This window comes from Lissotriton helveticus, chromosome 3_1, assembly GCF_964261635.1.
Source record: "Lissotriton helveticus chromosome 3_1, aLisHel1.1, whole genome shotgun sequence".
NCBI classification, from domain to species: domain Eukaryota; kingdom Metazoa; phylum Chordata; class Amphibia; order Caudata; family Salamandridae; genus Lissotriton; species Lissotriton helveticus.
In genome coordinates, this window is record NC_136061.1 from 432,168,606 (window position 1) to 432,185,301 (window position 16,696).

The 16,696-nt window shown below is 41.8% G+C and overlaps 1 protein-coding gene across 1 annotated transcript in view; it reads left to right on the forward strand.

Annotated features, from left to right (window-relative positions):
- The window catches only part of PARD3B (par-3 family cell polarity regulator beta), a 2,182,026-nt gene that overhangs the window by 1,273,310 nt on the left and 892,020 nt on the right, over positions 1-16,696 (forward strand). The gene's annotated exons all lie outside the window — the stretch shown is intronic.

The following is a 16,696-nucleotide window of genomic DNA, read 5'->3' on the forward strand; positions in this document are numbered from 1 at the left end:
CAAGAGATGGTGCAGCGAGAGGGGAAGGGTAGTGTTTCCCCAATGTAAGGATATTAATAAATATCCTAGCATTATCAGAGGCAAGTCTGCCTTTTATAAAGCCAGATTGAACAGGGTTTATAGAAAGGGGGATAACATCTTTTAATCTAGAGGCAAGAATGTTTACAATCATAATTAATTAATGAGATTGGACTACAATTTTTACAAAGGGTATAATCTTTATCTGGTTTAGGATTGATAACAATAAGAGTATCTAAAAAAGAGCCTTTGTGTTTAGATTTTATTAACAAAAGAGTTCAAGTAAGTTAGGAGCAAGAATAGATGAAAAAGAGGAAAATAGTTCAATAGAAAAACCATCAGTGCCAGGAGCTTTGGCTTTCTTTAAAGATTTAATAGCATCCAAAATCTCCTGGGGCGTTATGTTCTCTTCTAGGGTATCTACAATGTCCGGTATTGAAGGAGGATTAGGAAGATCATAAAAAAATATTGTATATTCAGAAGGATGAGTATATTATGTATATAATGATTCATAATAGGATTGAAAGGTGTTAACAATATCAGAATCGGAGTGGGATATAGTGTTTGTTTGGTTATTTCGAAAAGGTCTAATATTTTTCTTTTCTGCTTTAACTTTTAGATAGCCAATATTTTACCAGCTTTTTTTTGACCCCCTTGGTATTTAGATTTAATTTTGAGAAGGATGTTACATGCATCAGTAGTAGCCAATTTATTTAGGGAGGATTTGGTTTTGATAAGATCTCACAAATGGGATCGAGATTGAGAAGTAAAGTAAGTATGTTCAAGTGTCTTAATGTGTTGTAGAGTGGAGTGGTATTGGGAGTTTAATACATTTTTCTTTTTGGTAATGTAAGCAATAGTAAAGGCCATAAATGAAGATTTAAAAGCATCCCAATTGTTATGAACGGAAGTGTCAATAGACTTATTAAATTGGAAACATTCATGAATAAAAGAGGTGGCTTCCAAAATAAAAATTTGATCGGATAACAGAAAATTGTTAAATCTCCAACGAGCATGTTTGGTGTTATTAAGAGATAAGTTTAAAGAGAATAAACTGGAGCATGATCAGAAAGAAAAATAGAACCAGTTTCTGATGATTGAATAGAGGGGAGTAAAGATTTCGAAACTAAAACATAATAAATTCTAGACATAGAATGTTGAACATTAGAAAAAAATGTAAATTCTTCTGCATCAGGGTTACAGGTTTTCCATACATCAGAGAATGGACGTGAGTCAATAGCAGATTGGAAGGCTTTATGTGATGTATTAAGTTTAAATTTGCATTTAGATTTTCTATCAGAAAATGGGTCTAACCAGTCATTGAAGTCACCTCCAACAATAATATTAGGATTAGTAATTGAGGATAGTTTTAATTCAATATTGTACCAGAAGCCAGGATCAGATTTAAAAGGGCCATAAATGTTGAAAAAAGCGACCTGTTTCTTAAAGATAGTGGTATTAAGCATTACCCAATGTCCATTTGTATCACATTCAATTGGTAAAACTTGGATATTTAACAATTTATGACATAAGATAGCTACACCACCTTTACAATTGACAGCATGAGTAAAAAAAACTTGACCCACCTATTGACACTTAAGCTTGAGCGATTTGAAATTATTACAGTGGGTTTCTTGTATAAAAGTGATGTGACAATTAGGTTTTGACAAATGTGAGAGTACCTTTTGACGTTTGACGGGATGACCCAAATCATGAACGTTCCATGAGACATGAAATTTGTTGCTGGGAGGAGACAAAGGTACAGGAACTGTGATGACATACTGCAAAAACAATGAAGGAAACAGGAAGACACCATACATCAATAATCTGATAACATGAAGATGATGCCAAGAAAATAGAGACGAGAAACAAATAAACACTCATACAATTATAGATAGAGTAGAAAGAAAGAGAAGTAAAATGGAATGTGGAATAGGATAGAAAATCTAAGAAGAAAATAGAACGAGGTATTAGAATAAGAAAGGAATGAAAAGACAAATCGCCAGATCTGAAGTAAAAAGGAAGGCGAAGGAGTACAAAGCATGTCAGTACCAAAAGCAAGACGGACAACAGATAAAAAATAAAGAAGATAGAAATAATAATGCCATATAAATAGGATTAAAAGACAGGTAGAAAAGCGAGAGAGGCCATGTATACCAGTTTAGAAGTATTGCGTATTGGTGTCCAAGGGATGCTTCGCAATATTTTGTAGGAAATTTGGCCGGATCATTAAAGGATCGGGAAACATCCTCGTAGGTAATTTTACAAAGACAGGGATGCAAGATGCCATAGCGAATGTTCAAATGTCTCAGTTGTGGATGAAGGGCTATGAATTCTTGACGTCTAGCATTGGTTACATTGGATATATATTGAGAGATGAAGATGTTGTGACCAGACCATACAAAACGATGTTTTTCCCTGGCAGCTTTCAAGACCTGTATCATATCATTAAATTCCAAAAAGAGCATCATGATGCACAAGGGCTAGTAGGTTTAGGTTGGAGAAGACCCAGACGGTATGCTCGTGGACTATTTAGGTGGGAAGTAGATTGAAGGTCTAGAAGATCAGGTAGAAATTTCTGCAAGAAGGTCAGAAGATCAGGGCCCTCAATAATCTCAGGTAGACTATAGAGGTGAAGATTATTCCTTCTATTGAGTTTTTCAAGATATACAGTGTGAATTTAAAGTTTTCGAATTTCGTGTTCCAACATGGGGATCTTGGCAGTCATATCCTGAAGATGGCCAACACGTTATTCTATATAGAGCATTTTACCTTCCATAACAATCCAGCGATCTTCAGTTTGTTGTAGTTTTTCATTAGTAGTGTTCATGAAAGGTTTAAGGGCACCTACCTCATCCAAGGTCATGCCTTAAGCATGATTATGAGAAGACTGGATGAGAGATGGAGGATCATTTTTAGCTCTCTTAGGTTCAGTGCCAGAAGACGATTGCTTAGTGGTAATTTGGGAGTCATTCGCTATTCTCATCAAAATTACTGATCGCTGAGTGTGCTTATGAGGGGATTGAAGTCTCTCCATACAACAAGAAGTGGTGAATTAAATCTGTTGAGATGGTAAAGAACAAACTTTAGAAATGTAAGCAATGTTCTTAGGAAGTGGCAGCCTTCGGCGTGTGATTATAGGTTAAGTTGATAGTTCCCGCCGGCTTTCAAGTGCGCAAGGAAACAAGGGAATGAAGACCCCCAAAGAAGCTTCTTAACACTTTATAGCTCAAGATGTTGAATCACTGTATCTGCATAGGGAGTGCAAACCCATTAATCAAGATGAAGAACCGAACCCTCAAAGTAAATGAGAGCGATGGGTGCCAGCTTATGATGTCAAATAGAGCATAACATTTTCCTTCAGACACATGGAACTTCGTGTCTCATCCGTATCACAGTGTCCATAAATATAATTATCTTTTTTTATTCAGCAAATTTTCCCAGGAGCCACAATATTAGGGCAATTTGACATTAGCCTATTCCATCCCAAATGTAAAAATTATTTTGGTAATAATTAGATCATTGCAGGCATTTTCAAAGAATATTCAGAGCTACAAAGGTCTCCAGTTGTCCATAACTCAAAAAAGGAAGGACCAAGACTGCCATAAGTGAATAAATGGCTCACCCTGTTCATTTAGGAAAACTCCTGAGGTGAAGATCTGTAGCGCAAGCATCGTGTCTAGGAAATGGAGGCCGTACTCATGTGAAGAAATGTTTACTGCGACAGCAGGACAATCAGGAAGGGTCTCAAGAGGTTCCCACGGCTTGCAGGAATGTAGAAAAGCAAGGGAACAGTAGAACCATCATAGGAGACAAGAAGTATGGCCAGAAAAGGCAAGAAAAATAAAACGTTTGCTCCGTGAAACGTCGGAGCACAGCAGTCTGCCACCATCTTGCTTAGGCACAAAGCCATGCCCCAAGATCTAGAAGAGTTATTTTAACAAAACATTCCAATATGTATAATACAACCACTTAATCTAATGTCAAGGCATGTGTTCAGACCTGTAAGACAAATTGAAACTACGGTACCTGGCATCAGAGAGGACTTTTTTTATAGGCTTAAGTGAAGACCAACCACTAGTCACAACTTTTGTAGGACTTCTGAGATATGTAGGGTAGGAGACCATGGAAAGTACAAGTAACGGTATCTTATCATAACATCATTTTTTGATGTTTTCACCCCATTCTCAAAATTGTAATATCCTCTCCCCAGACACCCACCAGCCCAATCTCACTAAAAAGTCAGTTCCCCCACATTCTAATTAAATTAATTATGGACCAAGAGAAACTCTAGTGCAGTTACTCTTGCCTTAACATACTTCCTTTTGTAGGGAAAATCAGTGAGTGAGTAGATGTCACCCAGCTGCAAGGGTAATCAGATACTGCCTATGACCTAAAACCTAGCAATCCTTCATCCTGATTTTCTACCTTAACTGAAACAATGCGTGTAGCAAATAACAACTTAAGAACAACAGACTTTTGACCCATTTACCTAGTAAAAGTACTCCTAACCCTGTCTGTGATCTTTGATTCCGTTTAACCATTTGGTCCTACTAAAAACCTTCTCCTTGTGCATGGGCTGCTCTAAAACAGTTCTCCTTAAGGGCCCAACACACTCAAAACCTCCCCATTAGTTCCCTAAATGTGTTACTCGAATAAGAACAATTTTGGGAAACTTCTGTACTGTAATGGAGGCAAGACTTACTACTCCTCTCAGTAATTTGCAGTGTACAATATTGAGTGTATATTTCCCAACATTATGTATGTTTCCCTCAAAATCTATTTCCTATAGTAAAGCATTTTGATGGCACTACTTGCGTTTCTGAATGATTCTTTGTTCAAAATAGTTTCGTTCTAAACTCTATCGTTTTGAAAACATACATAATATTGGGAAACATACTCTTTGTATTGTACACTTCCAAAATAGTTATAGGTTACTTCATCTATTCCTTTCATAAAGGCATCAATTTATACAAATACATTTCTGAAGATCTGCTCTGAGGGCCCATAATCACACCAATGACTCCTAGGAGTACTGCTGAATATCAAAGACAGCTTTCCTCACTGGAGCTGCCATTAATATACCTCCATATTTTTGCGCTCCTCTGCTCCTGGCAGGACCTCATAGAATTTCAAAAGGTAACCCTGTCTCCATCATCCTCACGTCAGTGTCTGTAACTTCTCCCACAAGACACGTGAATGCAGGCAATGCACTTCCACTGACTGGGAGACAGTCACCACCCTCCTACACTGTGCCAAGCCTGGGGCATCCAAAATGATTTCCCTGGCTTCTGTACTCAGGCTCACTTCTAAATACTTAGGCCTTCTACCATATATGTGCTCCATACACTACATATGTGCAAGCACTTGATATACACATGAGATCCCATCATAAGGTTATGGACATACCCATAAGAGTGTTGGGACTGGTAGGTCTGGCTCGCAGTAACCCAGGTTAAAAAAAGAACTTTCACACTATTGATCGTCCCAGAACACAGTATGCTGACTCCAACACTTAAAGCAAACAGTGTTACGCATCACCTCTAGTTTCCATAGCCCATCACAGGAAACAAACATGCTGTCTGTGTCTGTGTTACCCAGGGCAAAAGATAAACTGATGATGCTTTCTTTGGCTTCATGCTGCCAACAGCTTGCCAAGCTCCCCATCTGTAAGAGTTGGGGTTTGGTTTTCTCTGCACAGTCTTTAAATGGCATTGTGGACAGGAAATAAAGCAGTGGTTTGGAGACTCCCAGCTCAGTGCTAGCAGAAGCCCTCTCCTCTCCAGGATTCCAGGAAAACGTGGGGACTGGGTAGCATCTTCCATCACATCCACCCGGCGGCACCAGGGTAAACCTTAGCACATGCTGACATAAAGTGCTAATGCATCCCAGGGAAGGTAATTCTAATATCCTCTACCATTAAAACCCCTGGCACTGAGGTGCTTTCCCAAGTAGAGGCCCTACTCTTCCAGGTGAAAAAGTGACACCAGCAGGGCTGTGCTTGCACCACTTCCGCCCTCCCATCCCTGCCACAGCTGGGCCGCCATTGGATTTGAGGGCAGTAACCACCAAACTTGGGGATTAGGCGAAATCTAAAGCACCTCTTCTCCCAGATGTATATGAGGTCCAAGGAAACTATTCATCTTGTATTCTGGGAGGAGAATTACAATAAAGTCAACCATGCCTTGCCTTTAGTCGGCATAACACTAGCACTGTTGCAAATCCTGCAGGTTCGATTCCCCAGGAAGAAGGCCCCTGCACCGCCACATTTTAGGATATATATTGCAGTTGCTCATATTTATCTTTGAATTCTATTTAATGCTCTCAACTATGTGTTGCACTTTAAAGAGCGACTATTTAAATGCCTCTTGCCACGTTCCAGCAATTAAAAACATGCTTGCTCGCAAAAAAGAGACAAAGAACACCTGTCTTTTTAACACGAAGTTTGTCCCTTTCCCTCACCCCCTCCTATTGCTTCTGTGTTGTCTGTTGTGGCACCCTGTCATTTGCAGTCGTGCCTGCGCCTCGGCACGTGACATGGCTTGACTGAGTGCGCCCCTCCAAGCACCGCGCGCGCCGCGCATTGATCTGAGCCCATCTCCTTACTTGCTAATTTAGCGATAATGGCAGACTTCAGAACAGCAATTACCGAACAAAGGAAGGTTGCGTTTTGTGACCTAGCAACCTGCTCTCCCTGAAGAGGCTCCTGTCTCGTCTCTTTCAGGCGGTGTCAGGAGTCTCCTCTGCCGCATGCTAAGGATTGCGGGCCTTCTCTGTGTGTTTGCATTTGCTTTGTGTTTTTACCGCTTTATGCCTGTACATATTGTGCATCTACGTACCTCCATGCTCAGCGCCAAGAGGGCAGACCTGGGCCAGTGGTTGTCTGTACCTTATATCAGGACGTATGTCCTACTCGCCGAAAAGCGCTTCGACACCTCATTGTTTGTTTTTGCAGATGTATACAGCTCGAAATCGATCCAAAGGTATTGTAGCTTTTTACATGAGCACCAGTTACGTTAAACAAGGACACATCACATTTTTTTTGTTGGTAGGCACAGGGAGATTAAGTGATTTGCCCAGAATCACAGGATGTGGAGTCGACCCGAGTCTCGAACCTTGGTTTCCCTCCCTCCCTTCCCTCTTCTGTCCCTCCACTATAGTTGTTATACCCAAATAACAAACTCGCATGTCCACTCAAGTTAATCCCTTTACTAATTCATCACTAATCCTCTTTGGGTTCCGGAGTAGCGTGCTACTCGCCGAAAAGCACTTTGACTGATTAGGGGGTAGTAAGTGTTATATAAATACAGTTACAATAATTTCTGTGGGTTTGAAGATGAGACTGCAGAAGAGATACACATTCATGACTTTAGTGCAGGCATACCTCGAGGCGCTGCAAAGGCTCCCTTCATACAATTTGGTTTTAAATATAATGTATAATGATGAATTGCTGAAGATACATTGAGTTGAATATTGAATTCGAATTGTTGTGGCTTGTTTGGCTAAAACAATGAACTTTACTTTTTACTTTAAATATAATATAACAAATATTGAGAATGATGACATAGTATAAGTGGTAAACAGAAGCGAAGATGCAGTGCATGTGAGCCATTGTTGAAAGAAGTGGCCAGACACTCTTTTAAACAATCTGAACACCCAAGGGAATACTGTCTTAGATCTCTGCTGTGCCTGGGGCTCAAGGCCGGGGTACAGCTATCAGTTGTGCAGCAGGTGCAGTTGGTGTATTCTCGGCGCCCTGGGCCAGACCTATTTAGAGGCTCCTTGTTGCCTATTTTGTACTAGTTCACGCATGTATGATGCCAAACAATATTGAAGTACAGTTATATTGAGGACCCAAAATCTTTATAATGACACTGAGTTGCCACAGAGAATTTCTGATGGAAAAATAAAAAGAGACCGTGTTAGAGTAATGTCATTTTTTGCCAAAGGGTCTCTAAGACGGTGCGGACCAACAGCAATTGCCCACTTTACCCATGTCTTAAAACGTCTTTGGGTGCAGTGACATTGTGATCAAGATGTGTAAGGGTGCTGCTGCACTCCAGTTATTGCTGTTTTTTTGCTACCAACCCAGGGGCAGAAGCATTTGTGTTGCTAAGAAAGTACCCTTGCTACACTACTGGAGCAAGATGCCCCTTCCCTCCAGGAGTACCCTGCTGATAATCGTGGTGTTGTACACCTTTGAGGTGGCAGACTAAATAAATTGGTAGGTAGTTACTCAACTACTTCTGCTCATGGTATTCGTTATTTGGCGTCCAACAACACTGAATTCATCATTAATAGGGGAGAATACCAGCTGGATGAGTGCTAGTATTGCATATGTGTATTTTTGGGGTGTTAAGGAGACTACACTTCAATATTAGGTTACTTTGCTGTCCACAGTCAGAAAGAAATCCCCTTTGGGCAAACTGGTTCACCAAGACCCAAACCTTCACATTCATGCACAAAATAATATCACCAGAACATAACCCCACCACCATAAAAGGTAAAAACTAAGAAAATACAAGTATTTTATTCAATATTAAAAACATATAGAAAGATTAAAAACACTGTTATACAGTAATGGGAGAAACTGCAAGAAAAAATATTTCTAATCATCTAAACAGGCCAATACATCAGACAGAATTGATTATGGTGACATTTGAATTTCGTAGAAGTAAATTTAACAATAACAAATGTAATTCACAGTCTACAGTATGCCAGTTGTCAAAGTGCATCGACGCGTTTCGGTGGGTATCACTGCTTAAACAGCACCTTCATCAGGACTAAAAACGATGTCTCCCAGAGCACAATAAGAATCTGCTCTGGATCCAAGGTACCTGTATCCTGACAAGTACAAATATCTTTTTGCCGTAAAATATGGAGGGGTTGTTGAACCTCAGTCTTAATTATTCACCTTTATTGGAGTGGTGAGATATTCCCCAAGTTTTAGGTTTCTCACATCCAGGGGTGGGAGGAGATAGAACCAATATATGTCTCTTCCTTATATATTTCACAAACTCAAATATAGTGCTGCTTCCTGTTTTTCTGGGGGTTAGGACTGTACTGCAGTTCCCTCAGAAATGTTTCTCTCGACTTGGCCATATACGCAATAGATCTTACTGCCACTCTGAAGTCAGGGTAAAAGCTCCTCCGTAGTCGGGAATCTCACTCCATTGCCTTATGAGTTGGAGATAAATTTTTTTTGTGGTTTTTAACTTGCTGTGTATCATCGTTTGTTAGCTTCAAAGAACTTGATGCCCGATTCACAAAAGTAAAGTTAGACCAAAAGTCTAATTTTAATACTTTTTGGTATTTACAAAGGTAAGTTACGAGTAGTATCTTTTACAACTGCAGGGGTTCGACACTCAGGGTGGAAACTCCGCACTAGGGCGGAATTCCACTCCGATTGCAGAGAATCCGTCCAGAGTGCGAAGATTCCGTCCTGAGTGTGGAGATTCCACTCAAGTGCGGAACCTCCACAGTCGTAAAGATACCACTCGTAACTTACCTTTGTGAATACCGAAAAGTTGTAAAGTTAGACTTTTGTCCTACCTTTACCTGTGTAAATCGGGCCGTTGACCTTAATACAGAACTCCATAGAAGAATAGCAGTAATATGTATGAAATGCAAAAACTGCAGAGGATTATCCATCAGACGAAGGTAAAGCAGGGGTTCTACAATATGATTTTTCTGCTACTAACATAACATGTATTCTATACGCTGATGATTAAAATCCTTGTGATATTCTGTTCCATAGACCCGTTCTGTATATTTTTAGTCCTCATACCTTGTTACATGGTATTTTGCTGACAGCACATACCCCAACCTGGATTTGTTGGCAGGTTAATCTCTTGCACGAATCCTCTGCTTATCCACATCTTGGTTCTCCATTTAGAGTAGAAAACCTTACGTTCTGCCTTAAAAGCATTGATGCCCTTTAGTTGGGAGGGCTAAGGAAGGACAGTAGAAGTGAAGGGAAAAAAACTAAAACTCCATCATTTGCTGTTGGGAGATGCAAGAAAATGTAAAAATATGGGGCTTTGGTTCGTAATGTGACCACCGACTACAAGATCTTGAGTAGGATCTTGGCGACTCGCCTCCAGCAGCACATGACTGAGCTGATTCATGAAGATCAGGCTGGATTTATCCCCACTAGAAACACAGCTACTAACGTGAGGAGATTAGTGAGGATTATGGAGGAGGCCCAGACTGAGGCACTGAAACCAACGGTGCTTTCAGTGGATATAGAGAAAGCCGTTGACAGCTTGGAATGGCTGTACTTATATAAGATGCTAGGACGTTTTGGATTGGGGGATGACTATGTCAACTGGACTAGGGTGTTGTATAACTGTGCGGTGGCCAGGGTGAAAGTGGGAGGGCTGATATCACCCCAGTACCGAGTGGCCCGAGGTACGAGACAGGGCTGTTCGTCTCTCTGTTATTGTTTGCAGTGGAGATAGAGTCTTTGGCGGCAAGGGCCAGATTAGGACAGAGCTATGAAGGCATGGAACTTAGAGGGGACCAGCAGTATCTTTCGCTATATGCGGATGACTTATTGATGTTTCTGAAGGACACGGACGAGGCGCTAGAGGGAGTAGCGGGCTTACTATCGGAGTTCTGCGATATCTCAGGATTACGGGTGAATTGGGCTAAGACGTGCTTGTTTCCAGTGAGGCCCGGTGGGATCCTCCCCATACTGGGTCCAGAGAAGTGAGCTGGAAGCCAAAGTAAATGGTATATTTAGGAGTACGTATACATCATGATGCCAATGACATGCTAGAAGGGAATATAGGAAGATGCGTAAGAGCCTTAAAAGGCAGCAGGGCTTTCTGGTCTACACTTCCATTGTCGGTGATGGGGCGGATAGCTTTATTAAAAATGGTAGCACTGCCTAGACTATTATATTTCTTTAGAACATTACCGGTTTGGATTCCAAACTCGGTGTTTAAGTCCCTGAAATCAATGATTGTAGGATTCTTATGGGGATCTGGTAGGCGGAGAGTGGCCCAAGCAACCCTAGTGTGACCAAAAGCGGAAGGCGGATTAGCAGTCCCCGACTTTGAGCAGTATTATTTGGCGGCTCAACTTCAGGTGTTGACACAAGCGGTAGCGATGGAATTCAGAGGCCCTGAAACCTTGAGAGGCAGAGGAATCCCGAGACACATCCTATCCTTTATAATTCTGCAACAAAAGCTAGATCTTACTGATCTCACGCTTGAGTAGAGGACGCTGCGGTTGTACTGGAATCGCAGTCAACGTAAGGCTGGAATATTACACCCATATGCTCCCGAAATCCCATTGGGGATGATCACAGCATTACCTCATGGGGGCGACTGGACATCCTTGATGGACTGGGAGCAAGCTGGGATTCAGGTACTTGGGGATTTATATGAGGACGGGGTATTGCTGTTCTACCAGGCTCTGCAAGAGAGGTATGATCTCCCTGGAGGAGGATTCCTGTTACATGCCTCGCTGGTTCGTGCGCTACGAGCGCACTGGAAGGAGGGGCCTGCGGAACCCAAAATGACGATGGCATGCCAGTATGTAGTGATGGCGGCGGGGACTTTCAAAGCGGTCACGTGCCTGTACTCCAGGAAGCTGAACGATGGGCTGGCACCACTAGATGCCTTGAAGGTAAAATGGGAAACAGGCATTGGGAAACCTATACCAGAAACCACATGGGAACAGATAATACGTAGAGCTTGGAAAAGCACGAGGAATGCGCGATTCCAATTGGTGTATTTCTTTATATTACACAGGGCATACTTAACACCGGGTAGGATTAAGAAATACTTTAAGGTGGAAGATGCGGCGTGCCCTAGATGCAAAAGTGAAGGGGTAGAGCTAGAACACATGTTATGGGAGTGCCCCAAACTGGGAGGTTACTGGGATGGAGTTGGGGACGTGTTGAACATGGTCACGGAGAGAAGTTTAACGTTTGACATGGCAAAAAGTATACTGCATTGGTTCCCACACACTGCCAAGACAAAGGTGACAAGCAAGTTTGTGGACATGGGGTTATTGTTAGCCAAAAGAGAGATCACAAGACACTGGAAGTCAACGGAGGGCCCCAATATCAAGAGATGGAAAGCTGAAATGCAAAAATGGGCCAGTAGCGAGAGTACACTCAGATTTCAACAGGCGAGACGTCTGAAAAATGAGAAGGCACTGGAATCTGCAAATGCATGGAAAATGTTGGTACAGGCGCTGAATGATTGTCAGTCTGATGTGGAATACGTGAAGATTATCATACATGACTAAGTCCCCTTGAAAGTACAGTGTGGAAAACACTAGGTTGCAGTTAATTCACAATGTGAGATTTGAATAAGGTACTCAATGTAACACACACCGGTAGAGAGGGTGAGGGTGGGGTTGGGGGTACGATTAGGAACAAGTAAATAGAGTAGATACGATTTATAACATTGAGAACTGTAGATTGAAATACACACGTAGCTGAATCCTTACTGTATCAAGACAGTTGTATCACTTGTCCGCTCCACCGAGATGGGATAAGGAGGGATTGGAGGATGATTTTGATGCGTGAAATATGTGGTAGACATTGTAAATGGTGTTTGTAATTGGATGCTGTAAAACCAATAAAAAATGTTTTTAGAAAATGGGGCTCTGGTTCGTCTCTGCAGAAGGATTTGGAGTTAAAATGTAATTATATATGGGGGAATGCCATTACCTGTCCTGGGTGTTTATCTTAATTTTCTCCCGCCCTCATATTTCACTATCAGTAGTTTTTTTACATCCAAAACCCTTGCAACCACATTTGGAATTGTTTTGTCAAATTAAAGTCTGGGAAGGAATATAAAATGCAGTTTTATATTTTTGTAAATTTCCTTGCAAAGAGGTCTATAGTACCACAGGCCCTTTTACATTGTCTATTGTCCTAAATATTCGTAATAGATTTTTAAAGTATAATGCATTCTATACATTTGTAGTCGGCTTATTGTGTTAATAAAGCATATTCTGATTGTATTTTCTCTGTCCCTCAGTTGTCTTTCACGCAAAGTGTGTGATTTATGCTCTATGTTTGAGTGGAAAGCTAAGCTTTATGGCCTCTATAGAAACATAAGAACTAAGTGAACATAGTGTTCCTGTTTCCCTCTTTACCCTTGAAGACATGTTTCTTTCTTCTGAAAAGCCTTGTGAAACAGCAGAGACTGCAGGTTGCTTGCTCACGTTCACTGTCCCGGTTAGGTAGGCAGGGGCACCCTACTGTTGGTCGGGGCATATTGCGGACAACGCATTCATCCCCTTCACCCCTTCGCTGGCCATTTATATACAGCTAACGCACTCCTTTCAGCTATATCTCTTCTACTGTTGTTGTTTCTAGCTGACAACACTTTAAAATAGGTGGGGTAAGAGCAGATGAATCAATGGATGAAACTCCATGCGTTTATTCATTCTTCTTCACTGTCAAATTCTTTGCAAATTACAGAAGTTGTCCAGTATTGTCAAAAAGGGGTGATGCTCCTCCGCCATAGCTGAGGAGCCACCGCTGATCCTGTTCAGTGTTTTTTCTTTTTTTTTAGACTCATATATAGCGCGAACTAGACCCGAGACATCGGGTAACAGAGTGCTGTACATGCGCCAGTTCCGTTACATGAGGACACATTCATTTTTGTTAGGCAAGGGGAGATTAAGTGATTTGCCCAGAATCACAGGATGTTGAGCATCATTGCCGAGACTCTAACCCAGTTTCACAGCTTCGAAGTCGACTGCTCTAGCCGTAAGGCGACATCCTCTCCCCTGGTGCTCAGTATCTGCCCTCTTCAATCCTCCTCTTAGCCGCGTAGTGTCACAACGAAAAGAGCTGTAGTGTATGGAGGGGTGGATCACGGAATTGGTGCAAAATCTACTGCAACCAAATGTAAAAATACGGAGAGGAAGCAGTGAGGATCTACGGCCTACCTTAATCCCTCCTCCTGGAGATTGCTTCATTCCCTGGATAATGGAAACTGAAGAAAGATTGCAATTGGATGCAACATATTATAAAGTTGTATATTAATGTCTAAGCCACATTCGGAACCGTTTGAAATGTATGACGTCACCACGATGGAATACCTACTTGCTTTATGTTCTCAGAGTCCAGATGTTAGTACACTTGAGCAGATTAGGACGCAGCAGCCCAGAGTAGTTTTTGTTCATGTCCATTTATAAAATACAGCCTACAGCATGAAAGGTGCTAGAAACACATGCATCAGAAATGGAAGCAACAGTCAAAAAGATCTCTGCTTAGTAGCGCCAGAGTATAATTTAATTCCTAAAATGCCATATTATAAAAGTAGAGGATACACAATTGTGGAGGCAGATGTGAATAAGTGCTCCCCCTTCTTCAATGGGTGCTGGTTCATGACAGACAAAGTGTTGTACTAGTAAGATCTCGGTGTTCTTAGTGTAAAACGAAAATTGTCTATGGCGAATTGTTTCCCTTCCATAGAAGCACAGTGAGCTAACCCTAAGTCTGCAAATCGCCATACCACAGTATTTTGGATCTTTAGACCTCCCATTACATACCCTGATAAGAGAGCATTGCCAAAACTGAGAAGGGAAGATTTGTTTTTTTTACATTAACTTTGGTGGCATGACCGTTTTTTAAATAAAAATGCTAATATTTATTATTTGATCACTTGACCAACAAAGCCGCCTTCTGATACAGCCACAAGTATTTAAAATCCTATGCCTTCTGAGGTGAGGTGGTTTTGCAGAGAGGTGTCAGTCTAGGCGTGCACATTTGACGTCTTGCCTATACCTAAAAAAACAAGCATTGGAAATGCAATAGGTCTCGCATTAGAAAAGTTGGAGCTATTGGTCTTGTAAATGACAAATATTTTATTTATGTGTTGGTTTTTAAAATAGCTAAAGTGATAGCTTTGTCATTTACAATGCCAATAGTTATAACTTTCGCGAATGTGACACCTATAGCATTTGTAATGCAACATGTTTTGTATTTACGTGACTTAGATGTCAGCTCTGGTCGTTAGGCCACATCTCTAGAGAGATGTACAAAGTACTGAGGAAGACCAGATAAACTGCACTTCAATAATGATGTCGAAATTAAGTTAGTACCTCTTTGATCGTTTTACTGCAAAATTGTGAAAATTATGAGACTCTAGTTCAGAACAGTTCGAATTTAGCTGTAGGACAAGGCAACCCAAGAAGTGCCAGTGCAAAGTGTTGGAAGTAACTGTGGCCAAGCATCTACTGTAAATAGAGGCCACGTTGTCAGTAAACTTGGGAAAATTTGTAGCCTGGCCCAACATTAAAAGTGTTGCAGTCACTGGGTGTAGGTCATTAAAACAAGCATGAATGAAAATAGAGATTACGCAGAGAAAAAAATGAAAATAAAGGGGTATCTTTAGTAGTAGGAGGAGGGGACTCTAGAATGAGAGAAAACATTTTGCAAAAAAAGTTTAAAAGGTAAATGGAGAGGGTCGGTTTAAATAAAAAGGGCTGTAGGAATCCTCTCGGGTAAATTAAAAATGAAAACGTACTCTGCATTTTAAATAACATACATTTGAAACACACGGACAGAGGGAGAGAGGACGTGAGAGCAAAGCAAATGGGCAGCCTGTGAAAATGTATTGCCCGATGAAGGAGATAAGGTATGCGTGGTGTGGGGATCTTGTGAGGGCTGGAAGGAAGGGGCCCCAGAAGAGAGACTCCGGATGCGAGGAGCTGCATGTTTTTAAAGTAAATGTGCGCTGATGCATTTGGAGCACGGAAGTGAAATGCAGACACCTCCAGTATTAAACGTTTAGTAATGTGGGCGGTCAAAGGGAAGAGATGAAAAAAGTGTATCTTAACAAAACTGACTCCGAGATGGAAGGCTAGTTCGCCGCCAGTTGTGAATAAGTGCAGCGAAGACTTGGGGGTGAGAGACAGAGGCTTTTTTTTAAGAAGCAGGCGGAAGCAGGGATGCCAGGAAGCAAACAGGGAAAGGCTGTGTGTGTGTTTGTGTGAGACGGCAAAGCGACAGGCTAAATAAACAAGCAATGCTGCCACCATTGCCAGTAGGCCATGTTACATGTACCACGTCATACAGGAGCTAGAGTCTGTACAACATGCTAAAAAAAAATTTAAATGAGAAGCGATGATGCAACTGATGTGTCAGCATCAGAGAGCATAAAAGGAGACATGGCCTGGTGGCCGTGAAACTGAAAGTACGGCCGGCCGTCCGTGAATAATTAGGCGATGAGAAATGCGCTGGGAGGAGAAATGCAGAGCGCACGCTGAGAAGCTTGTGGGAGGGAGGCTGGCTGCCTTTGATGTGGTAATGCGAGGCAGGCAGGCGGCTGGTGGCATTGTGCACGCGCTTTTTAGGGCTTGCGCTTGCGCAATGGCCTAAAAAGCGCACATGCACTGCATGGAATCGCCAGTGGTTAAACTCTGGATAAGCCACTATAGAGCTTCGCCAGCTATGCGCAAGCGCATCAGCAGGCGAGCCCTAAAAACCGAAATGAGGGGCACAGAGGCATGGCTTCTATTGGTCCAACAAGGGTAGCACTAGGACCCAGAGAACTGAGGGGCCCATTCAACTGATTATAGCTAACCTTTGCAGTTCAAACAGCAGCAAGGGTGCGGAGGGGGCGGGGGCGGGGGGCATTTCCTTTCTTGCTCTAACCCATGATGCATTTTCTAAGCTTGTGAGGACCAACTACTAGACCTG